This window comes from Hemiscyllium ocellatum, chromosome 4, assembly GCF_020745735.1.
Source record: "Hemiscyllium ocellatum isolate sHemOce1 chromosome 4, sHemOce1.pat.X.cur, whole genome shotgun sequence".
NCBI lineage: Eukaryota > Metazoa > Chordata > Chondrichthyes > Orectolobiformes > Hemiscylliidae > Hemiscyllium > Hemiscyllium ocellatum.
This window is the reverse complement of record NC_083404.1, coordinates 27,587,097-27,613,059: the sequence shown is the minus strand read 5'-3', so window position 1 is coordinate 27,613,059 and position 25,963 is coordinate 27,587,097.

Genomic DNA, 25,963 nt, shown 5'->3' with positions numbered 1-25,963 from the left:
ATTGTGTGATATCTTAAAATACATTTCAATTCTTGAAAACATTTCCATTTATAACGTATATAATTACAAAGATGTCACTAAATGCCTGCAAAACACCAGCTAAAAACAAACAAAATGAGTAGGCAATTGCATTTCTAAATATTTTTCCAGAATCTGCACTGAAACTGCAGTTTCCTGGTAATTTGAAGGTATAGATGATCTTTAAAATTTAGGAATAAATATACCATTACAGTAGCAAACAGAACAAATGCATTTTGCTCCATGTGCATTCAACAAACTTACTGTCTTTAATTTCTGTAATTTTCCACTGCATACCCCAGTCAAAGGTGGCTTAATTAATTTTTATTTTGTTTGAATAAATTGTGGTCTATTCCTTAAAATAAGTAGGATATGCTAAAAGTACACAAGATTTCAAATTGGAGAGAGGTGATGACCTAGTGATAATGTCTTTGGACTAGGAAGATAGAATGCTGGGCTAATGTCCCTGGAGATGGATTTGAATCTTAGCATTGCAGATGGTGAAATAAAAATACAATAAAATCTGGAATGAAAGCTGTGAAACTACTGTCAATTGTCATAAAACCCATTTGTTTCATAAAGGTCCTTGAGGGAAAGAAAACTACCAATCTTATCTGGTTTGACCTCTCTTGATGGTATTCTTGGTGTGAAAAAGAGAGTTTATGTCAACCAGGAGATGTGGTAATTATTTCTACCAAGTACTGTCATGGACAAAGCATCTGTAACAATTAGAATAACAAAGATGAGATCAAAGGAAGAAGGTTTAGTTTAATCAGCAAGAGCTTTCTTTGCTCATGTTTGACTTGAAGCTGTGGGTGCAAAACTTGACCTACTCTTGGGTAATAAGGCAGGGCAGGTGACTGAGGTATCAGTGGGCGAGCACTTTGGGGCCAGCGACCATAATTCTATTCGTTTTAAAATAGTGATGGAAAAGGATAGGCCAGATCTAAAAGTTGAAGTTCTAAATTGGAGAAAGGCCAATTTTGATGGTATTAGGCAAGAAATTTCGAAAGCTGATTGAAGGCAGATGTTCACAGGTAAAGGGACGGCTGGAAAATGGGAAGCCTTCAGAAATGAGATAACAAGAATCCAGGGAAAGTATATTCCTGGCAGGGTGAAAGGGAAGGCTGTTAGGTATAGGGAATGCTGGATGACTAAAGAAATTGAAGGTTTGGTTAAGAAAAAGAAGGAAGCATATGTCAGGTATAGACAGGATAAATCGAATGAATCCTTAGAAGAGTATAAAGGAAGTAGGAGTATACTTAAGAGGGAAATCAGGAGGGCAAAACAGGGACATGAGATAGCTTTGGCAAATAGAATTAAGGTGAATCCAAAGGGTTTTTACAAATATATTAAGCACAAAAGGGTAACTAGGGAGCGAATAGGGCTCCTCAAAGATCAGCAAGGTGGCCTTTGTGTAGAGCCACAGAAAATGGGGGAGATACTAAATGAATATTTTGCATCAGTATTTACTGTGGAAAAGGATATGGAAGATATAGGCTGTACGGAAATAGATGGTGACATCTTGCAAAATGTCCAGAGGAGGAAGTGCTGGATGTCTTGAAACAGTTAATGGTGGATAAATCTCTGGGACCTGATCAGGTGTACCCGAGAACTCTGTGGGAAGCTAGAGAAGTGATTGCTGGGAATCTTGCTGAGATAGTTGTATCATCAATAGTCATAGGTGAGGTGCCGGAAGACTGGCGATTGGCAGATATGATGCCACTTTTTAAGAAGGTTGGTAATGACATGCCAGGGAACTATAGACCGGTGAGCCTGACCTTAGTGGTGGGCAAGTTGTTGGAGGGACTCCTGAGGGACAGGATGTACATGTATTTGGAAAGGCAAGGACTGATTAGGGATAGTCAACATGGCTTTGCGCATGGGAAATCATATCTGTCAAGCTTGATTGAGTTTTTTGAAGAAGTAACAAAGAAGATTGATGAGGGCAGAGCAGTAGATGTGATCTATATGGACTTCAGTAAAGCGTTCGACAAGGTTCCCCATGGGAGATTGATTAGCAAGGTTAGATCTCATGGAATACAGGGAGAACTAGCCATTTGGATACAGAACTGGCTTAAAGGTAGAAGACAGAGGGTGGTGGTGAAGGGTTGTTTTTCAGACTGGAGGCCTGTGACCAGTGGAGTTCCACAAGGATCAGTGCTAGGTCCTCTAATTTTTGTCATTTACATAAATGATTTGGATGCGAGCATAAGAGGTACAGTTAGTAAGTTTGCAGATGACACCAAAATTGGAGGTGTAGTGGACAGCGAAGAGGGTTACCTCAGATTATAACAGGATCTGCCAATGGGCCAATGGGCTGAGAAGTGTCAGATGGAGTTTAATTCAGATAAATGTGAGGTGCTGCATTTTGGGAAAGCAAATCTTAGCAGGACTTATACACTTAATCGTTAGGTCCTATGGAGTGTTGCTGAACAGAGAGACCTTGAGCTCCTTGAAAGTGGAGTTGCAGGTAGGTAGGATGGCGTTTGTTATGCTTTCCTTTATTGGTTAGAGTATTGAGTACAGGATTTGGGAGGTCATGTTGCAGCTGTACAGGACATTGGTTAGGCCACTGTTGGAATATTGTATGCAATTCTGATCTCCTTCCTATTGGAAAAATGTTGTGAAACTTGAAAGGGTTCAGAAAAGATTTACAAGGATGTTGCTAGGGTTGGAGGATCTGAGATATAGTGAGTAGCTGAACAGGCTGGGGCTGTTTCCCTGGAGTGTTGAGGCTGAGGGATGACGTTACAGAGGTTTACAAAATTATGAGGGGCATGGATAGGATAAATAGACAAAGTCTTTTCCCTGGGGTGGGGGAGTCCAGAACTAGAGGGTTTAGGATGAGAGGGGAAAGATAAAGAAGAGACCTAAGGGACAACCTTTTCACTCAGAGGGTGATACGTGTATGGAATGAGATGCCAGAGGATGTGGTGGAGGCGGGTACAATTGCAACATTTAAGAGGCATTTGGTGGGTATATGAATAGGAAGGGTTTGGAGGGATATGGGCCAGGTGCTGGCAGGTGGGACTAGATCGTGTTGGGTATCTGGTCAGCATGGATGGGTTGGACCAAAGGGTCTGTTTCCATGCTGTACACCTCTGACTCTATATCTCTATAAACCAATGTTGGGATTTTACTGTTTTCATATTACCATGTCATCATTTCTGACATATCAAGAGATGGAGCAGTATGGGACTTCAGCTCTAAGGTATGAATGTGTGAGGACAGCTAAGTCAGGCAGTTGCTTGACTAGTTTGTGGAATAACTATCCCAATTTTTGAATAGACCCCAAGATGTTTATTAGTAAGAATTTGCACCATCGACTGGGCAGGGAATACTTTTGTCATTTTCATGCCTCAGTCAAGGTTAGGTAATTCATCCAGTTTTATTTGATTAAATTAGATTAGATTTCCTGCAGTGTGGAAACTATCCCTTTGGTTCAACAAGTTCACACCGACCCAATAAAGATTAACTCACCCAGACCCATTTCCTTCTGACTAATGCACCTACCACTATGGGCAATTTAGCATGGCCAATTCACCTGGCCTGCACATCTTTGGACTGTGGGAGGAAACCGGAGCACCTGGAGGAAACCCATGTACCCAGACAGTTGCCCAAGGCTGGAATTGAACCTGGTTCCCTGGTGCTTTCATTCCAGATTTTATTGTATTCTTATTTCACCATCTGCAATGCTAAGATTCAAACCCATGTCCAGGGACATTAGCCTAGGGTTCTAGATTCCTAGCCCAATGACATTATTGGTAGGTCATCACCTCTCTCTAATTTGAAATCTTGTGTACCCTTAACATATCCTACTTATTTTAAGGAATAGATCACAATTTCTGGATCATTATACTGGATAGCTTGCAGTGAAATAAGGATGACAGGTTTTTTCCCCTGAGAGATATTTTACAACAATCTAATAGTTTAGTGATAATCATCAATGAGACTAATTATTCCAGATTCATGAACTTAATCTCCCCAACACCCATGGCGGGTTTCAATTCATGTATGCAGAACATTTAGCTGGTTGTTTTGATTATTAAGCCAATAAAATTCCCATTGTACTGTCATCCCTCTGTGCAAGGACTCAAGTGGGAGGAGGGTCCACTTCTACATATCTCATCCCCAATGATGGGAGACGCTGGCGCAGTGCAAAAGATAAGGCTGAAATATGCATAACATGCTTTAGCCAGAAGTGCATCTTGGCCTTCTCCAGTGGCTCCTCAGCATCACAGATGTCAGGTTTCAGCCAGTTTGATTCATTTGATGTGATACCAAAAAATATTGGAGGCTCAGAATGCTGCACAATTTATAGAGTCTGACAACTTTCTCACAAGATTATTGAAAATATGTACTCCAGAACTTGCTGCTTCCCTAGCCAAGCTGCTTCGATACAACTACAACACTGGTATCTACACAAGTATGTGAAAGGGTATGTCTTATATACAGAAAAGCAGGACTAATCTAGACCAGACAATTACCACCCCATTCATCTACTCTCAATCATTAGTAAAGTAATAGAAGGCATCAACAACAGTGTCATTTAGCAGTACTGGCTTCGTAAAGATCTGTTAGGACCATTCACCTCTTGACATCATTAAAGTCTTAGTTCAAATTTGAACAAAAGAATTCCAGAGATGAGGTGCGAGTGACTGCCCCTGACATCAAGGCCTTATTTGATCAAGTGTGTCATCAAGGAGCCCCAGCAAAACAGTTATCAGTGACATGCAATGGGAAGGCACCCCACTGGTTGGATTCCTACCTGGCACATAGGAAGATGGTGATAGTTGTTGGAGGTCAGCTACCTCAGCTCCAGGACTTCTCTGCAGGAATGTCCTCAGGTAAAGTCCTTGGCTCAACCATCTTTAGCTCTTCATCAATGACATTTGCCCCATTATAAGGTCAGAAGTGGGGATGCTTGCTGATGATTGCACATCAGCACCATTCACGACTCTCAGATACTGAAGCAGTCCATGGCCAAATGTAGCAAAACCTGGCTGGGGCTGTCAAATGGAAGGTAACATATGTACCAGATGAATGCCAGAGAATGATCATCTCCAACAAGAGAGAAACTAACCAATGTCCCTTGACAGCCAATGGTGTCACTATCACTGACTCTCCCACTATCAACATCCCGGGCATTTACCATTGACAGAAATTCAACTGGACGAGTCATAAAAATATATTGGCTACATGAGAAGATCAAAGGCTAGGAATCTTGAATTTCCTGACTTTCTAAAATTTGTCCACCATCAATAAGGCACAAGCCAGGGGAGATGGAATAATCCCTATTTGCCTGAATTAGTGTAGCTCTAACAAAACTCAAGAAGCTTGACAGCATTTAGGATGAAACAATCTATTTGATTTGCACCACATCCACTCTCTCCACCACCGATGCTGAGTAGCAGCAATGTTTACCATCTACAAGATGCACTGCAGAAATTCATCAAAGATCTTTAAACAGCACTTATCAAATGCACAACTATTACTATCTAGAAGAACAAGAGCATCAGATACATGAAATACCACCACTTGCAAGTTCCCCTTCAAGCTACTCACCATCCTAACTCGGAAGTATATTGATTTTCCTCATGTATTATTGAGTCAAAATCCCAGAACCCTTTCACTAAAAGCATTGTGACTGATTCTATACCAGAAGGAATGCAGCCGTTCAATAAGGCAGCTCACCACTACCTTCTCAAGGGCAACTAGGGATGGGAAAAATTACTGGTCAGCCAGCACAATATATAAGTGAATAAAAGAAATTCCCTGCTTTTTTACACCTGCTTTTCTTCTACAAGAATTCTTCAATTAGCTGATCAGCCTATTTATTCTGTTGCTGAAAGCTATAAGGTCTATTACAGAGGTTGCCAAATTCAAAGTGACATCAGAAATTGGGAAATCTATGATCAAGAGCCCGCTAAATCATTGTGAGCATTTTTTTCCAATGGTTAGTAATGAATGCCATTCCTTCATCACTGACGCAAAGTCTAGGCCAATATACTGAGGGTACAGAATCCAATTTGTTTTGGTAATTGTGACTTTGTCTTCTACATTGAACCTTGCAAGAAGTTATTACTGATTTCATGAAACTTTTTAATTGAGCTACTTCTAACAGCTATAAATGAACAAAGAACACACGTTACTTTGACTCTGTCAGCTGTCTCAACATTGATATATTAATGCCATGGATATTCTGTTTCAATTTAGTTAAAACAAGGGACACAGATACATACTAAAAATTAATTTCTTCCTTGCAGTCACTTTATTTCAATTTAAGGATGCAGTTTGAACTGTTCTTTCATCTAAAGAATAAAGATGGAACAAATAGGAGTTAATTATGAGTGGCACAGTGGTTAGCACTGCTGCCTCAGAGACCTAGGTTCAATTCCTACATCAGGCAACTGTCTATGTGGAGTTTGCACATTCTCCCCGTGTCTGCGTGGGTTTCCTCCGGGCGCTCTGGTTTCCTCCCACATTCCAAATGATGTGCTGGTCAGGTGAATTGACCATGCTAAATTGCTCGTAGTGTTAGGTGAAGGGTGGGTTGCTCTTCAGAGGGTCGGTGTGGACTTGTTGGGCTGAAGGGCCTGTTTCCATGCTGTAAGTAATCTAAATCTAAAAATTTGGAGAAGGAAGGTAACCACGTTGATTGATGAAGCCTTAGGATTCTTTTTCTTGGCTCCAGTATTTGGATTAGTGTCTGGTTTGTTGCAGCCCCTCTAGTTGGCAGACTGCCATTACCACTTCTTTGTTGGTTTAGCTGAAAAACATTCCATTATCGCTCTCAGGGCTTCAATTCATGATTCATTTCCATCGGCCTCCTTCTTCCATTATATAATCTACTGTGCTAGTAATCAGTTTGTACAGAAAATCCATGAAACCAGTGTAACATGACAGTCAAATTGATTTCTTTGCAGTACAAGTTGACAGTATTTTCACTGATGCATGGCTGTTCTGTGTTAATTCTATGTATATTGTTGAGATCATTCCATTTCTGAAAAATGCTAATGGATAATTTAAGAAAAAGGCAAACAATCAGGCAGATTTATTGTCAAAACAAGAAATACTTTGACGTTAGATAAATCAGCTTATGGTGATCAAGCAAGCTATATACTCTGTGGTAAGCGGATAATAAACTGCCCACAGTTATAGCTTTTACAACATCTACTGAGAAAGTCACTCAGCTATTTCTTCAGTAATAAAACAACAATGGTTCAGAGGGCCATCTTAATCCAAGATTTCGTATGCACAAACTTTAGAAGTTTTTTCTAAGACCACAAGTCATTTCATAAACTTCAATGTTAAAATAGCTGCGCAGCTATCTTTAAAGCAAAATCTAATTTTTTGCTATAATAATTTGGATGACAGATGGGAGGAAGGATGAAGTGCCAAACACAATAAGGTTGGTTATGTTAAGTGTAGTTGTGCTTTGATATGTTAATTTTTAGAAAGCAGTCTGCTTGGAAGTCCAGAATTCATAAAGCATCAAAATTAATATGAAACTTACCTTATTTGAAATGCCATTTATTTTAAATCCTGTACCTTTTCCAAATTGTTTGAATTTGATCCAAGTAGGTATGTAATGGTAAAGTCAATTAAATATTGGCCTTTCAGCTTTTGGATACTGTCCCAAACTTAGAAAGATAGATTAGATTAAAGCATCTCTGTTAAACATGTTAAATTAAATGAATTTGCAGTCCGAGTTTAATCCTAACCTGCAATAAAACAAAGGCATAGGTTTTAACATTGGTCAAAAAAAGAGAATTACTTGTAAAATTAAAGAACAATTAAAAGTACCAAGCAAGGGGAAAACAGTTCAGTTTTGGGCTTTATCATTGTTTGGAAACATGGAAGCCATTTTGTGTCAAAGTGAATTTTGCAAAATCTTTTGACAAATCAGAGGGAATTTGGTTCGATTTTTCTTCTATCGAAGATTTATGGGTAAATCTGGACTATATGCTTTGGTGTTAAATGAGATAATACCATGAGTATAATGGATAGTCTGTAAATATCTCTGCAGATTTGTATTTCTGTTGACTTCCCTTGTGTTACATGTCTGGGAAAAACCAAGAACAACCCCTCAGATGCATTCACTTGGATGAATACTATTAAATGTTAACCTGAGACTTTATTTTCTTGGTATCTGTTCTTATGTCTAGTTTTCCAGACTTGGGCCCGGAGTGGAATCCTCATATTGATTAGACATAGTACATAAAATAATTAGAAAAATGAATGTTCGATGTAGACTGTCAATCAAATAATGTCTCTCTACTTGGTACAATTATAGGCAAAACAAGTTGCTTGGAATTAAATAAATTTTCACCTTTATGCTTAACTGTCAAGTTAAAAATAGTTGTAAAACAATGAATGGTATGATTGTTTTGTGATAGTGTTGAAAGAATAGTCCTTGTACATAGTTCATTTATAATGTAACAAAAAAATGGATAAAGCATCTATGGCTAAACTGAACAGACAATATAAGGACTGTACATAAAGTTAAGCAAGTGCCATAAAGCAGGTATATCTTTCATCTGGGCCCAGCTCACTCTTGTTTTCCATTTAATTTTCTGATTGCCTCAGCTGAATGAAGCATAGAGTCTTTACAGAACAAGAGGAGGGTTTATCATTTCTTACACTTTACCATTCGGCCTTTTATGACTGAGCTGGTGGTATGCAAGAGCTACTCAGCTCCTTCCAATTCCCCATCTCTTCAGTTCCGCAAACCCTTTTCTCTTGACAAAATGATCTATTTCCATTTGAAAGCCATCAGTCTCGTCCACCATAATCTCAGAAGGTGAACCACAGATACTAATGAGAAATGGAGTAAAAACAATTTTCCTCATTTTGCTTTAGTTATTTCGCTCAATGGCTAGCAACCCACTCTCGCAATGACAATAGTTCTCTCCATTGACTTGTTCAAACCTTTCATGGTTTTGAGCACCTCTATCAAATCTCACCTCGACCTTCTCTTCAGTAAGAAGAACAACCCAGTTTTTATCGATTTAATTGAAGTTTCTTATCTTTGGAATCATTGGTGTAAAACAAAAACAAAAATTGCTGGAGAAACTCAGCAGTATGTGTAGAGAGAAAACAGAGTTAATGTTATGGGTCCAGTGACTCTTCTTCAGAATGGTTCTCTCTACTCCCCAGTCCTGGTAACATTGCAGCCATGGTTCTGAAATGGCAATTAGATCACACCCATATATCTCTAGTTGTGCTGTTAGATCTTGTGCTACATGCTGCACGCAATCAGGTCAACTGTACCTAACTTTGTCCTTTTTACAATTGGTTCCCATCCTCCTGACAAGCTAATTTAAGCCTACCCCAACAGAACTAGAAAATCTCCCTGCAAAGGTATCAGTCCCAGCTCTGTTAAATTACAACCGGGCCCAGTTTGTACAGGCTCCACTTGCCTCAGAACCAGTCCTAATTCGTCAGGAATCTGATAGTTTCTCTCCTGCCAAACACCAGTCTTACAGCCTGGTATTCAATCAATCCTTCAGTTCATGTGTTCACTAGCAGGTGGCACTGCGAGTAATTGTGAGATTACTGATCTTGAGGTCTTGTTTTCAATTTCCTTTCTAACTCTCTAAAATTGCTATAAGGAGCTTATTCCTCTTCCTATCATTGACTTTGGCACCAATATAGATCGCAAACTCTGGCTTAATCCCTTCTCCCCAGATAAATGTCTTGCAACAGCTCCAAAATATCCTTGAATCTGGGCACCAGGAAGGTAACACACCATCTTGGAGTTCTGTTCAATGTCTGCCTGATTCTCTTTCTATGATCGTCTATGACTATTGCTCTGCTATTGTTTATCCTCCTCTCCTGTACATGGAGTTGCCTATAGTGCCAGAAGCATAGTCCTCTGAAGAACGACTGCCCTAATCAGTTTCCAAAATAGAATACTGATTAGCAAATGATATCGACTCAGGGGACAAAAACAGAAATTTCTGGAGAAACTCAGCAGGTCTGACAGTTTTCGTAGAGAGAAAGCGGAGTTAACCTTTTGGGTCCAGTGAGCCCTCTTCAGAACGGGGACTCAGAGGAGTCAGGGACACCTGCACTACCTGCCAGGTAATCACCCATTCCCTCTTTGCCCGTATGTCTCTAAGTTGCCATGTGACCACCATCTTTAACACACTGTAGTTCTGTGTCTCATGGACATGTTTAGTTATGTCAGTGCAGACTCAGTGGGCTGAATGGCCTTTTCTGTGCTGTATGACTCTATGTGATTCTGCTATCCATACTCTGAAACCCAGAGCTCATACTTGTACAACCGGTGACACTACTGGCAGATGTTTGTCTGGGACTCATGGTCTTTCCAAACAGAGCTGCAAAGCATTAGAGTGATAGCCATATAGCATGGAAATGGACCCTTTGATCCAACTCATCCATGTGGACCAGATATTTCTTAATAAATTTGCAAGTATTTTATATCAATGATGCTGAGAAGATACGCCCATATCTCTGAGAGAGGAACACATAACATTAGGTTGAAAATGAAGTGATTCTACAATCTGCATTTCTGGCTAGTGAGGTTTTGCACTAGCAATGATTCTCTCAAAACTTACTCTGTAACATTCAGAAATAAATACAGTACGTTTTGGAGATGACTACCTAGCAATAAGTACATGAAGCAAACTATCAGAAAACAAAAATATTTATATTTAGTAATCATTTACATTTCCTATTGAATTGGTCTTTAGATATTGAGAGTGAAGCCTATATTAATTGTCCTAAAATTAGGGCATAATTTTAACTATTCTTCACTACAGTATTATTCTTAGTAGACAAACTACCTACCAGGAATTTTTCAACAATTTTCTTCAAATCCTTTTGAGTAGTCTATGTGTCAAGTTTGAAATACATCATAAATGTTTACAACATATTCTGTTTTCTCTTTTATTAGTTATGAAGACATTAGACTTCCTATGTTTGTCTGTTTTTCTCTTGGGAAAACTGAAACATGCCAAAAAATGGATCTTTCAAATCTATGCCAATCACACTGGATTTATGGTTTATATTTTAATATCTATTTTCCATGATTATATTTCTCAGAATCAAAAAGCCATGCTGGAAGTTTTTAAAAAGGTTTTATTTTCTTTACTGATGAATATTTTACTTAAGATATAGTTAAAATTTGGTAACACCACTGTGAAATGCCTTGGGACATTTTATCAGACTAAAGGCACCACCTAAATACAAATTGCTGTTGGGTGTAATCAAATAAAGAGACATTGGTATAACTGGCTGGTTAAACAGGTTTTAAGCAGCAACTTAAAAGGAGTTAGTGACAGCCAAAGATTGAAATGTAATATTTTAATTTTGATTTGAAGATGCCGGTGTTGGACTGGGGTGTACAAAGTTACAAATCACACAACACCAGGTTATAGTCCAATAGGTTTAATTGGAAGCACACTAGCTTTCAGAGCGACGCTCCTTCTTCAGGTGATAGTGGAGGGTTTGATCATAACACAGAATTTATAGCAAAAATTTGTAGTGTGATGTAACTGAAATTATACATTGAAAAATTGATTGTCTGTACAGTGATAGTTTCACTTCTTTCATGTGTAAATCACAAAATCTTTTTTTTAAAGTTGCATTCTCAGGTTAGCTGTTAACAATGGTGAGAGCTAGACAATATGTTGAAGGTGTGAGCCCCCTGTGTTCTCTGTCTATGACCTGATGTTTAGATTGATTCTAATCTAAAAAGTGAGAGAACAGAGTTTTACATAAAAACATGTAGTTTTTGAGCTCAGAGTTCTACATGAATGTATGTAGTTTTTGAGCAAAGTGCAATGTAACTCTGTAAGTACAAATTCACCCCACAAAATATATGTGTGCATGGTGGTCTTTGTCTGTGTGTGTGTATGTGTCTGCCTGGGATAGGGGTTGTGAGTGTGAGAAATTGTGTGTGTGTGTGTGTGTGTGTGTGTGTGTAGTGAATGCAGAGTGTCTTAAGTCTGTGAGGGGGTGCATGTGTGAGTGTGGGAGTGTGTGTGTCTATAAGGGTGTGTGTGGGTGTCTGTGTGCGCATCTGTGTGTACCTGTGTCCGTGTGTATGTGAAAGTGTGTGTGTGTGTAGGAATATGTGTGTGTGTGTGTGTGTGTGTCTGTAGTGCAATGGTGATCACCTGTAATGTGACATGAACCCAAGGTCCCGGTTGAGGCCCTCTCTATGGGTACCGAACTTAACTATCAGCCTCTGCTCGGCCACTTTCCTCTGCTGCCTGTCCCGAAGTCCACCTTGGAGGATGGTCACCCGAAGGTCTGAGGCTGAATGTCCTGGACCACTGAAGTGTTCCCCAACTGGGAGGGAACCCTCCTTTCTGTTGATTGTTGTTTTTTGTGCCCATTCATCCGTTGTCATAGCCTTTGCTCGGTTTCCCCAATGTACCATGCCTCCGGGCATCCTTGCCTGCAACGTATAAGATAGACAATGTTGGCTGAGTCACATGAGTATCTGCCAATTACAAGGTGGGAGGTGTTCCCACGGGTAATAGTGGTATCTATGTCCACAATCTGACATGTCTTGCAGCGTCCACTGTGACAGGGTTGTATGGAGTTGTCCTGAGAGCCGGGCAGTTTACTACGAACAATGTTTGAGGTATGGAGGTTGTTTAAAGGCAAGTAATGGAGGTGTGGGGAAGGTCTTGGCGAGGTGCTCATCCTCATTGATAATGTGTTGCAGGTCACGAAGAACATGGTGTAATTTTTCAGCCCTTGGGAAGTACTGAACAACGAAGGGTACCCTGTCAGTTGCAGCATGTGTCTGTTTCCTGAGGAGGTCATTACGGTTCCTTGCTGTGGCACGTCGGAACTGGCGGTCGATGAGTTGAGCATCATACCCTGTTCTTGTGAGGGCATCTTTGAGTACTTCCAGGTGTCTGTCACGTTCCTCCTCATCTGAGCAGATCCGGTGTATGCGTAGGTCTTGTCCATAAGGAATGTCTGTTTCAATATGTTTTGGGTGGAAGCTGGAGATGTGTAGCAATGTGAGGTTGTCTGTGGGTTTGCGGTAGAGTGTGGTGCTGAGGTGTCCGTCCTTGATGGAGACACACGTGTCCAAGAATGAGACAGACAGTCTAGAGTAGTCCATGGTGAGTTTGATGGTGGGATGAAATTGTTGATGTCACTATGTAGTTTTATCAGTGACTCCTCACCATGCGTCCAGAGGAAGAAAATGTCATTAATGTACCTGGTGTACACTGCCCGGCTCTCAGGACAACTCCATACAACCCTGTCACAGGGGATGCTGCAAGACGTGTCAGACTGTGGACATAGATACCACTATTACACGTGGGAACACCTCCCACCTTGTACATGGCAGGTACTCATGTGACTCAGCCAACATTGTCTATCTTATACATTGCAGGCAAGGATGCTCGGAGGCATGGGACATTGGGGAAACCGAGCAAAGGCTATGACAATGGATGAATGGGCACAAAAACAACAATCAACAGACAGGAGGGTTCCCTCCCAGTTGGGGAACACTTCAGTGGTCCAGGACATTCAGCCTTGGACCTTCGGGTGACCATCCTCCAAGGTGGACTTCGGGACAGGCAGCAGAGGAAAGTGGCCGAGCAGAGGCTGATAGCTAAGTTCAGTACCCATAAAGAGGGCCTCAACCGGGACCTTGGGTTCATGTCACATTATAGGTGATCACCATTGCACTACACACACACACACACACATACACACACACACACACACACACACACACACACACTCTCACATACACACGGACACAGGTACACACAGACGCGCACACAGACACCCACACACACCCTTATAGACACACACACTCCCACACTCACATATGCACCCCCTCACAGACTTAAGACACTCTGCACTCACCACACACACACACACACACACACACACTTTCTCACACTCACAACCCCCATCCCAGGCAGACACACACACACAGACAGACAAAGATCCACATGCACACATATATTTTGTGGGGTGAATTTGTACTTGCAGAGTTACATTGCACTTTGCTCAAAAACTGCATACATTCATGTAGAACTCTGAGCTCAAAAACTACATGTTTTTATGTAAAACTCTGTTCACTCACTTTTTAGATTAGAATCAATCTAAACATCAGGTCATAGACAGAGAACACAGGGGGCTCACACCTTCAACATATTGACTAGCTATCATCATTGTTAACAGCTAACCCAAGAATACAACTTTAAAAAAAAGGTTTTGTGATTTACACATGAAAGAAGTGAAACTATCACTGTACAGACAATCAATTTTTCAATGTATAATTTCAGTTATATCACACTGCAAATTTTTGCTATAAATTCTGTGTTACGATCGAGCCCTCCATTATCACCTGATGATGGAGCGTTGCTCCGAAACCTAGTGTGCTTCCATTTAAACCTGTTGGACTATAACCTGGTGTTGTGTCATTTTTAACTTAATATTTTAATGTTTGCAAGGGAATTCCAGACTTTTGGATTTGGATTGTTGAATGAAGTGTCACAAATTTTGAGGTGAAATGAATGGGTAGAATAACAATGATACTTGTCTGCAATGCATTCTCGATGTAATAGTAGACTGTGTTTGCTGGTTATGTGCAATTATTTCAGTTCTCAGAATAACCTGTAAGGCAGAATAATTCACAGTGGGTACAAATTTTCTAATGCAAACAAATGATTCTGATTTGTCCCCAATAAAATGTTTGTCATCTGCATTATAGTTTGTGGTGTTAGGATGCAATGTACTTTTACTACTCAGAAGTAACTTCTTCAATGCATACTCTTGCTGTAATGCCAGATACTATAGGCTCTACTGATGGTACAATAGTGCACAAATTCTTACAGTGTTAATATATCCATGACTTATTTTAAATAGCTTAACAGCCCTGTCAGACTTACATTCACAAGAAGTCAAAAAGAGGGCTGAAAGTTCAAGTGATTGTACAGTAGTAAGTAGCAACCATTTACATATGATGGATAAGCTAAATAGCTAGGGTAAACATACAAGCTGTGACAGTCCTGGAGAATGAAACGATGGATGAAGCAGATCTCTACGGCTAGGGGCAGCAATCTCTGATTTGCCTCTTTGCAGCCTCCTTCCCTTTTGTTCATTCTCTTCTTGAGCTAATTGGGCTGGGAGGAAAACCTCTCTCCCAGTCTTTCTTTGTCTGATGAAGATTGGCCAGCATGGATTTCCTGTCCAAAGTGTTTTCTTCTCTACTGGAAGTTTGATTTGAACATTTTGCCAGATGACTGGTTATCAGAAATGTCTATGCTAGAGCCACATCCTTGGCAAAGCTTACAAGGCCTATCATGTTTCTCAACCAGAAGATGCTATGGAAGCTTTCTTCATAAGATTTCAATAATATTCAACAAGCTGCTGAGAATTTTTTAAATCCCTGCCCAAATAGCATAAACAGAAATGATGTGAAAGTATTCCATCACCTTCTAGGGATAGAATGTTTTCTATACATTCTGGAGAAATGGGTGTAACTAATGAATTGGCTGGTCTTAGACCTTGTTTCTTGAGTGAAAAATGAAGAAATATTAATTTCACTGGGATATGTTCAGACCCCGGTGGATGCCTGAAATATGACTGATCCCCTTTTACCTTCTAAAATAGATATTTGGCCCCTTTAATGTTCAAATGTGGGGTCAACACTTGTTTTAGGACCCACTGCCTGGTGTACAAGTAGCAAACACATACATTTCATCAGATGGTTTTCTCACCCACTTCCGATTTGTCTACACTATTACAGGGTTGCCAAAGGATGAGAACTGTCCTTGCCCCATTTGAGGCCTTTGAATGGCCAATTTTTGGAAACCCTGCCATCCACATATTCCTGCCCCAGGTTTGACAGCTCTCCTGAGGACCACTGCTTGTGACAATTAGCGACTTTGCTCTGGTCTTCCCCCAACCCTCTCTTTACCATCTGGCCACCTGGCACCCTCAAGGATTTGTTCCAGTTAGGAAAGTGCCTAAAATCAATCCCATGGCAATGTACCAGCTTCTTTGTGGTCTCTAATACTGAAATTAGGCCTTATACCTAATTTAGGGAAATTATCCTGGTTAGGGGATGTGCTGTGTGCGCCAAACCAAAATCATAATCAATTTCTAATGTTTAGGCTCTTATCCACTCTGGTTTGCTTCAGAAAAACAGAATCTATGGTAGCATTTAGGTGAGGTGATGGGAATCTCACTGGCTGTTGGCTGAACAGTTGGTGGGAACCCCATATTGCCTCCTTTGTTGCAGGCCTGACTGAATTAAGTGCTGGACAGGTGGCCAGCAGCAACCTTCCACAGGGCCTATAACCCCAGGTGGAAATCCTGCCTTCCATCTTGTGAGCTGTTGACCAAAAAGAGGCTTGAAGCCATTTATCACAGGTGTCGCCAGTAGGAGTGGTGGAAGTGCAATGCATCATGGGAGAGGCCTTGGATAGTTCAGGAGCTCAAGCCACAATTGAACGATAGTGAAATGGAGGCTATGAGGACAGGAAATGCTGGGACAAGTTCAATGGCAAGGACAATGAATGGCTCTCAATCAATCTCTGCATTTTCAAATGCTACAATCAGATTCTGAGCACCCCTTTCTGGGCTTCCCATAAGATGTCTGCCCTGCCTTCCAGTGCTAGTTGAATCCTAGCAGAGTCAGGATGAGGCCTTTAGAATCATAGAGTCATACAGTACAGAAAAGGCCTTTGGTCTATCCTGTCTGCACTGATATAACTACCACTAAAAGTGCGCTAATCCCAATTTCCTGCTCTTGTCCCATTTCCTTAAATGTTATGATATTCGAAGGACTCGTTTATATATTTTTAAAGGTTTTGTGATTTCTGGTCTCCACTACCTTCCCATGCAGTGTGTTCCACATTCCCACCACCTTCTGAATAAAAACGTTTTTTTTCTCAAATCCCCTCTGAATCTCCTGCCCCTTGTCCTAAAGCTATGCCCCCTCATGATTGACTCCAACCAAGGGGAACAGCTACTCTGTATTCACCCTGTCCATATCACTCCTAATCTTATACACCTCAATCATATTCTCTCTCAGTCTTGTCCGCTTTAAAGAAAACAATCCAAGTCTATTTAGTCTCTCCTTATAGCTCAATTTTTTCCATCCAAGGCAACATCCTGGTAAAACGCCTCGACACCTTGGAGTGCTATCACATCCTTCCTGCAGTGATGTGACTAGAACTGCACCCAGTGCTCCTGTTGTAGCCTAACAAATGTTCTTTACAACTCCAACATTACCCCTTTGCTCTTATGCCTCTACTGATAAAAGCAAGCATCCCATTTGACTTCTGCACTATTCCATTCACCTGCTCTGATAACTTCGGGGATCCGTGAATAATTACCCCAAGATCCTGCTGTTCCTCTAAGCTACCCAGTATCCTGCTATTCATTAAATATTCTGTCATTTGCCGTTTCTTCCAAAGTGCATCACCTTGCACTTATCAAGGTTAAATGTCATCTGCCATTGGTCTACCCTTTTGACCAATCCATCTATATCTTCCTTCAACCCACAACCACCTTCTCCACAATTAACCATCCTAACATTCCCCACATTTTCATCTAAATCATTTATGTAAATAACAAACAATGGAAGTTCCAGTATTAATCCTTGTGGTACACTACTGGATACCAGCCTCTAGTCACTCAAACAGCCCTCTACCACTACCCCTTGTATCCTATTATTAGGCCAGTTTCTGTTCCATCTCACTAGTTTCACTGAATTCCATGTGCTTTAACCTTCTCAATTGGTATCCCATGTGGAACCTTGTCAAAAGCTTTGCTAAAATCTATATGAGCTACATCAATTGAACTTTGCTTATCCATACACTTAATCACATTTTCTAACAGAAAGTTCTAACAAATTTGTTAGGCATGACCTACCTCACAAAGCCATGCTGACTATCCCCAATTAACCCATGCCTTTCCAAATGGGTATTATTTTGCTCATTCAGAATTTTCTCCCACAGACATACGACTCACCAGTCTGTAATTTCCTGATTCATCTCTACTGCCCTTTTTAAAAAGTGGAACCACATTAGCTGTCCTCCAGTCCTCTGGCACTTTTCCTGTAGACAGAGAAGAATTTAAAAATTGTGACAGAGCCCCTACAATTTCCTGCCTCAGCTCCCACAGCAGCCTGGGATGCAATTAATCTGGGCCAGGATATTTATCTGTTTTTAATCCCATCAGAGCCTCCCATACCTCCGCATTTCCTCTATCCTGCAGCTTCACAACTTGGTCCCTAATGGGTCCTCTTTCCCTGGTTAACCTTTTCCCTTTATAAAATATTTTAGAATTCTCCCCAATCCTGTTCATAAATCCTTTTTTTCATGTCCCCTTTTTGCTCTTCTAATTGATTTCTTAAGCTCCCTCTTGCACATCCTATTTTCCTGCAGGGCTGCAGCTGAATTGCACCTTTGGACTTGCTAAATGCTTTTCTCCAATTCTCTATATCCTCATCCAGTCCTGAATTGTCTTAGGCATCCATGGTTCTCTGAAGTTATTGCTGCATTTCCCCATAAAGGGTACATGTTGGATCTGTACTTTCTCCAGCTCCTTTGTGAATACTCCCAACACTCCTCTGCTGTAGACCTACCCACAAGGATCTGTTCCCAGGCAGCTTTGACCAGATCCTACCTTATTTTAATAAATTCTGCCTTCCCCATTCCAGAGCCATCTTTTGTACACCATGTTTCTCTTTGCTCAGAACAAATTTGAACCATACCGTGTCATGGTCGCTATCACCTACAAAATCCCCCACTGCCGCGTGGAACACTTGTTTGGCTCCTTTCCCCAGAACCAGGTCCAGTACTATGCTGTCCCTCGATGGGACTTCTACATATTGATTAAAAAAAACTTCCTGGATACAATTTTAAAAATCTGTCCCCTCCAAACCCTCAACACTTATGACTAACCCCAAATCCTTGTGACCATCCCAACCTCAATTGCTCACTTAAGGGTCTCACTTCAGTAAGGTGTTCGACAGGATTTCCCATGCGACACTGGTTAGCAAGGTTAGATCTCATGGAACAAAGGGAGAACTGGCCATTTGGATATAAAACTGGCTTGAAGGTAGAAGACAGAGGGTGGTGGTGGAGGGTTGTTTTTCTGACTGGAGGCCTGTGACCAGTGAAGTGCCACAAGAATTGGTGCTGGGTCCACTACTTTTCATCATTTATATGAATGATTTGGATGTGAGTAGATGACACCAAAATTGGAGATGTAGTGGATAGCAAAGAAGGTTACCTCAGAGCAAAATGGGACCTTGATTGGATGGGCCAATGGACTGAGGACTGGCAGATGGAGTTTAATTTGGATAAATGTGAAGTGCTGCATTTTGGAAAGGCAAATCAGACCTGGACTTAAACACTTAATGGTAAGGTCCTGCGGAGTATTGCTGAGCAAAAAGACCTTGAAGTGCAGTTTCATAATTCCTTGAAAGTAGAGTCGCAGGTAGATAGGATAGTGAATCAGGCATTTGGTATGCTTTCCTTTGCTGGACAGAACACTGAGTATAGGAGTCGGAAGGTCATGTTGCAACTGTACAAGACATTGGTTAGGCCACCTTTGGAACATTATGGCACTATCAGAAGGATATTGTGAAACGTGAAAGGGTTCAGAAAAGATTTACTAGGATGTTGCCAGGGTTGGATGATTAAAGCTATAGGGAGAGGCTGAATAGGCTGGGGTGTTTTCCCTGGAGCATCGGAGGCTGAGGGGTAAACTTATAGAGGTTTATAAAATCATGAGGGGCATGGACAAGGTCTTTTCCCTGGAGTGGGGAATCCATAACTAGAGGGTATCGGTTTAGAGCGAGAGGGAAAAAATTAAAAGGGACCTTAGGGGCAACTTTTTCACACAGGGAGTGGTGCATATATGGAATAAGATGCGAGAGGAAGTGGTGGAGGCTGGTACAATTACAACATTTAAAAGGCAATTGAACTGGTATATGATTAGGAGATGTTTAGAGGGATATGGGCCAAGTGCTGGAAAATGGGGCTAGATTAGGTGAGGATATCTGGTCGGCATGGAAGAGTTGGACTGAAGGGTCTGTTTCTGTGCTGTACATCTCTATGACTCTATGGTTCTAATTGGTGGCAGGGCAAGACGATGTCCATCAGCTTTCCTGCTGGAGACTTAATTGAGTCAAAGGCAGGAAGGTAGCAGGGTCTCTAGTAGCTCACTCCCACCTGATTAAATGCCCCTCCTCCACTTCCAAACTCATATCAATGGAGAGCATCGGCCCCATTTGCCAGGTCTACGGTCCCAGAAGCTAAATCAGAAAAGTGTACATTGGATTTAATCATGGTGTTGATATTTGGAAGTTACATTGTAAATTATTCAGTGCTAACAGTATTATGTCAGCAGGAGAAAGAGCAGTACAGATTTCAGTAAGAAAGGCAGTGAAAGCCCCACATCAGCCTGTGGCAGCAGTCTGTCTAGGTTTATTTCAATTCCTTTGAAAACATGTCTGCTTCTTTTTGCCAAGATGCTTAAGGATAAGATTATGGGGCTTATTCTACATGTAGCCATAAACCCTTCATTATATGGCAAAGTGCACCAACTCCTTCTTCTCCCCTTGCCTGAGGCATGGAGACCCTCAAGTTAAACGTGTCACCAGATGTCTCTCTCCAATAAGAGAGCAGCTCTGTGGTCTCATAGGACTATGCTGACTTCATCCTGTATAGAGAAGTAGACAAGTATGTCACTGAAACAGCCGTCTATGGCCAGTCATTGAACATATTGGCTAGATTAGATAAAGTGTTTATCATATTGAATGAACAGGAAGTGAGAGAAACTTGAATAAAACAAAAAATAAATGCAGTTGCTTGAAATCTGAAACAAAACAGAAAGTGCTGGAGAAACTCAGCAGGGTTGTTGGACTCAAAAAGTTAACCCTGTTTTTCTCTGTACTGATGTTGCCAGTCTTGCAGTCTTTCTCCAGCAGTTTTACCTGCAGAAGCATGTCCAGTAATGGTAAAAAAGGCACAGGAGAAAATTAGTATGTCTTATTCCATCTACCTGTGCAATAGAGTTAATCAGTTGTGTGGCTGTTTTTGGCAGAGGATTCCAGAAAGCAAGGGCCTGGATTTTCCATTGGCTGGTCGTCATTCCAGGAGCTGCACACAGGAACCCTGTGGAATTCTTACAGTAGCACACTCTGAAGGAATTGCACAGGAAGTGGAAGATTGGATTGGGCAATTCCTCTGTACTGATTCCACAACATCAGAGACTTGGAGGGCTCTGATAGCAGGAAGTAAACTAGTTACTCAGGAAAAAAATTGCATTATTAGATACATTGGCGAAAGTGAGGACCACAGATGCTGGGGATTAGCGTCGAGAGTGTGGTGCTGGAAATGCACAGCAGGTCAGGCAGTATCTGAGGAGCAGGAGAATCGACCTTTCGGGCAAAAGCCCTTCAATAGGAATCCTGATGAAGGGCTTTTGCCCAAAACGTTGATTCTCCTGATGAAGGGCTTTTGCCCAAAAGGCCGACTCTCCTGTTCCTCAGATGCTGCCTGACCTGCTGTGCTTTGCCAGCACTACACTCTCGACCTTATTATATACATAGTCTATCCTCTGAATAACTGTTAAAAAGATCCCATAATTACCTCTCACACTCCCAACTACACCTGACCAAACACACTATTCCCCTTTGCCAAAGCTGACGCCAACATCATTGGCCGCCAGATCCAAACTCCCAAAACCGATAACCACGGGACCCAATTTCTCCCGCCCACCTGACTTACCCCAAATATTGCATCACATACTTTGCCACCTTGTATTCTATGACACCTACTCCCTTCCTACTTGGTATCCTAGCCATCCGGCACCTTACCATTCTGTAATTTTCTTTCAGGGTGACAGAGCTTCTGAGGTCTGTTCACGGCAGCGACTTCTGGAACCACAATCGCCGTGCCCAGAACCTTGCAGCCCACAGCAGTGCTGCTCCCAGGGAACTGTGGCTGCTCCCTAATCATTTGGTGCCCTACCCCCTACACCTCTGGCAGTTTATCTGTGGGAGCCTAAACCCTCCCTGGGTGGCACTCTATTCAGCTAGCACTCTACCCAGTTGACAGCATACATACCTGGCACCACCCCTCATTCATCTGGCATCATACCTCAACACGAAAATCCCTAAATGGCATCTTGCCAGATGGCTTATCAGTCAACTGGCATGCTATCACGCCTACCCATCAGGCAACCTACCCTCCCAGCGCCCTGATATCTCACTTATCTTATGTACTTATGGTTTGACTGCAGCTGTCAACGTTTGGACCTTTACATGACAGAATACGGGCTGCTGACAGCTGTGAATATTGGGTATCATTTGCCTTTCTCAGACAATTCTGAACCACAAGACTGTAAATATGGCTCTGCATTTCTGAGGGGGTCCTTAGTAGAATTCCCTCTCAGTAATGTGGCGCTCCCTCCTTTTTAAAAAATTTTTAAAATGGTAGTGTGCATGGGATTGCCTCTCCTCAGAAAATCCAGCCCAGGGACGTAACAACTGAAACTCAGTCACGTGGATACATTGCGTACAAGCCATAATCCAATCAATACAATGGAAAATTAAATGGGCTACACAAGTGGACTATTGAACTCCTCTTTCACCATTGGTGAAGGTGAACTCCCCCATCAGTGACATTGCTGCAGTGTACCAAGCTTAATCTTGGTAAAGACTTTCTGAATATTCAAATAAATACTGCAAGCAGCATGTAAAACAGGCACGTTCATGTTAACAATAACACGTTTACATGCCATGGGTGCAGTCTAGCCCTTGTCTTAATCAAGAAAAACAAAGCACCATGGAAATTTGAGTGATGGTGATCTTACCACCGTTATTTTAAACTGGATTTCTAACTGGATTATTTCTTCTGGTCATAGAAATGTACAGCATGGAAACAGACCCTTCAGTCCAACCCGTCCATGCTGACCAGATATCCCAACCCAATCTAGTCCCACCTGCCAGCACCCGGCCCATATCCCTCCAAACCCTTCCTATTCATATACCCATCCAAATGCCTATTAAATGTTGCAATTGTACCAGCCTCCACCACTTTCTCTGGCAGCTCATTCCATACACGTACCACCCTCTGTATGAAAAAGTTGCTCTTTCGGTCTCTGTTATATCTTTCCCCTCTCATCCTAAACCTATGCTCTCTATTTCTGGGCTCCCTCACCCCAGGGAAGAGACTTTGTCTATTTATCCTATCCAAGCCCCTCATAATTTTGTAAACCTCTATAAGGATACCCCTCAGCTTCCGAGGCTCCAGGGAAAACAGCCCCAGCCTGTTCAGCCTTTCCCTATAGCTCAAATCCTCCAACTTTGGCAACATCCTTGTAAATCTTTTCTGACCCCTTTCAAGTTTCACAATATCTTTCCGATAGGAAGGAGACCAGAATTGCACGCAACATTCCAACAGTGGCCTAACCAATTTCCTGTACAGGTAACTGGTACAATTTAATTTTTGGTGTTTTCTTGCTATTGTTAATGTTTCAGTTGCCTGTGGAGACTTGTCTAGCATGTTCTGATGTACTCTAATACTCCTTCATTGGTTTAATAACTTGTGCAAAACCTGTTTGGTTCCAGAAATGTATAGCCTGGTAGGCCATGCTCCTGGACTTAAATAGACTGGGAGAATGAATGAGAGTCAGACAGAGCAGGAAGATGCTCAAAGAGAAAGGAAGAGGGCACAAACTGGAGCTCCCAGCAGGAAACAATACCCACAGAGGGTGTTTCAGGAGTAACTCTCAGACCTTTAGTGATGGGCAATAATTGAGATATCTATTTTTAGAATACTGCATACAATTCTGGTCACCCTACTATAGGAAGCGTTGTTAAACTTGAGAGGGTGCAGAAAAGATTTACAAGGGTATTGCCAGAACTGGAGTATTTGAGCTATAGGGAGAGGCTGAATAGGCTGGGGCTTTTTTCCCTGGAGTGTCGGAGGCTGAGGGGTGACCTTATAGAAGTTTAAAAAATCATGAGGGGCATGGATAGGGTATTTTTCCTAGAGTGGGGGAGTCCAAAACTAGAGTGCATAGGTTTAAGATGGAAGGGGAAAGATTTAAAAAGGACCTGACAGGTAACCTTTTTGTGCAGAAGGTGGTGCATGCATGGAACGACCTGCTAGAGGAAGTGGTAGAGGCTTCTTCTACTCATTCAGGATACAATTACAACGCTTAAAACGCAGCTGAATGAGTATATGAACAGAAAGAGCTTCGAGGGATATGGGTCAAATACTGGCAAATGGGACTAGATCAGATTGGAACATGTGGTCCATGCAGACAGTCCACACACTCAAGTGTCTGTTTCTGTGCTGTATGATTCTATGATTCTTTGACTCTATGCTCAATTTTAATGATGAACTCTTCAATCACTTCTTAAAGAAGCTGCACTCCAAATGCATCAGTGAACAGAGGTCTTTTATTTTGACGTTGTGCAATAGTTGGCACACTCTTAATTTGCAAATTAAAGTTTATCAGGTGCACCTTCTGTCGTGCTACATTCAGTAATCCCCTGATATGAGGTTCAACCCAGGCCAGGAGTCTGCAGGGTTAGCAGATACTGATATGTATGTAGACTAATACTCCCATACTTGGACCAGAAATTATAACTCATTCATTGGCTAAATTAAGGAAACATATAGGACTGGTGAGCATCTCTACACATCCCACTAAATGAAATCTTCTGGGAGGTGTGTTTCTGCAGTTGAAGATTTGATGAGATTGGGATCAATAACAAGTCTGATCCCATTGTTTCTGCATGGCCATCCAGCTACATAAGCTTAGTAGAAGCTGCAAGTTAAGAGGTCTCTTCTGCTCGAGTCATCCATAACACAAGATGTGCCAATGGTAAGCCACTTGGCTACCTACCAGGAGAGGTGGGCATTGCTGCCTCAACATGGAGATGCCTTTGGAAGACATGTTAAACTTTTACAATATTTGTGGCCATAGCTGCCAGGGTCACCATCATGCAGGGGACCCGTCTCTACAGGACAGACTGTGGCCCATGACAGCAGAGGCTCCACTCTATGTAAGGATTGGAAAGTTCATGGGGCACCCGGTCAGTGTCTAAAAAAATTGTCTTAAGGCATATGCTGGTGCTTTCTCCCAGTGTAGTGGCAAGAATGCATTTGCCATCTGCAGTTGGCTCGCAAGACAAATCTTCCCTATTTGTCACCAGTAATGTCCCACCTCTGGCAAGATCACCCTGTGATAGGAATGCCATGGGCCGCAGACTCAATGTTCTCAGCTGAGAATTTACTTTGGATCCCATCTTCAAACCATTTCTGAGGAATTGTAAAGATTCTGTCCCATTTTAGCCAATTGAGTGCTTGTGTATAAGTTTGGGCAGGTTTGTTTGACCAGGAGGCCAGCATGCTAAGTCCTATCCCATCCTCACCCAAAATTGGTACAATTCTAGCAGTCATCTCTTGATAATGTTTACAAGTAACAACGCTGACTGATTAAAATCCTTCCTTGCCCAGAGTCACTGAAGAGCTGTCCTACCACCTGATATACTATTTTTCACAATATAAAAAAAGCTTAAAACTAATATTTCTGCTCATGGAATGATTAACTTACATAGTTTCCCTTTTAAATGTCATTCTAATCTCCAGTGGAAATAAAAGTTAGTCAAATCATTTTCTAAGAGCTATTTTTCTAACAAGAATTTGTTTTTTTTACATTGAGTTTGGAGAGCGTTGATATCTGTATAGTTTTATATCTGTATAGCTGTGTATCTGTATAGCTTTCAGTGCCCTTGCCAGGTGTGCTATCATGCAGAAGATGGCTCAGTATTGTCTTACTGTTTTCTACAGGGGGTGCCTCATGTTTGGTTAGACATTTACAAAACTCATGTGTCTTATTCCATGAGCAGATCTACAAAATCAACAAGATGATGAGGTCAAGTTTGAAAGTCAGC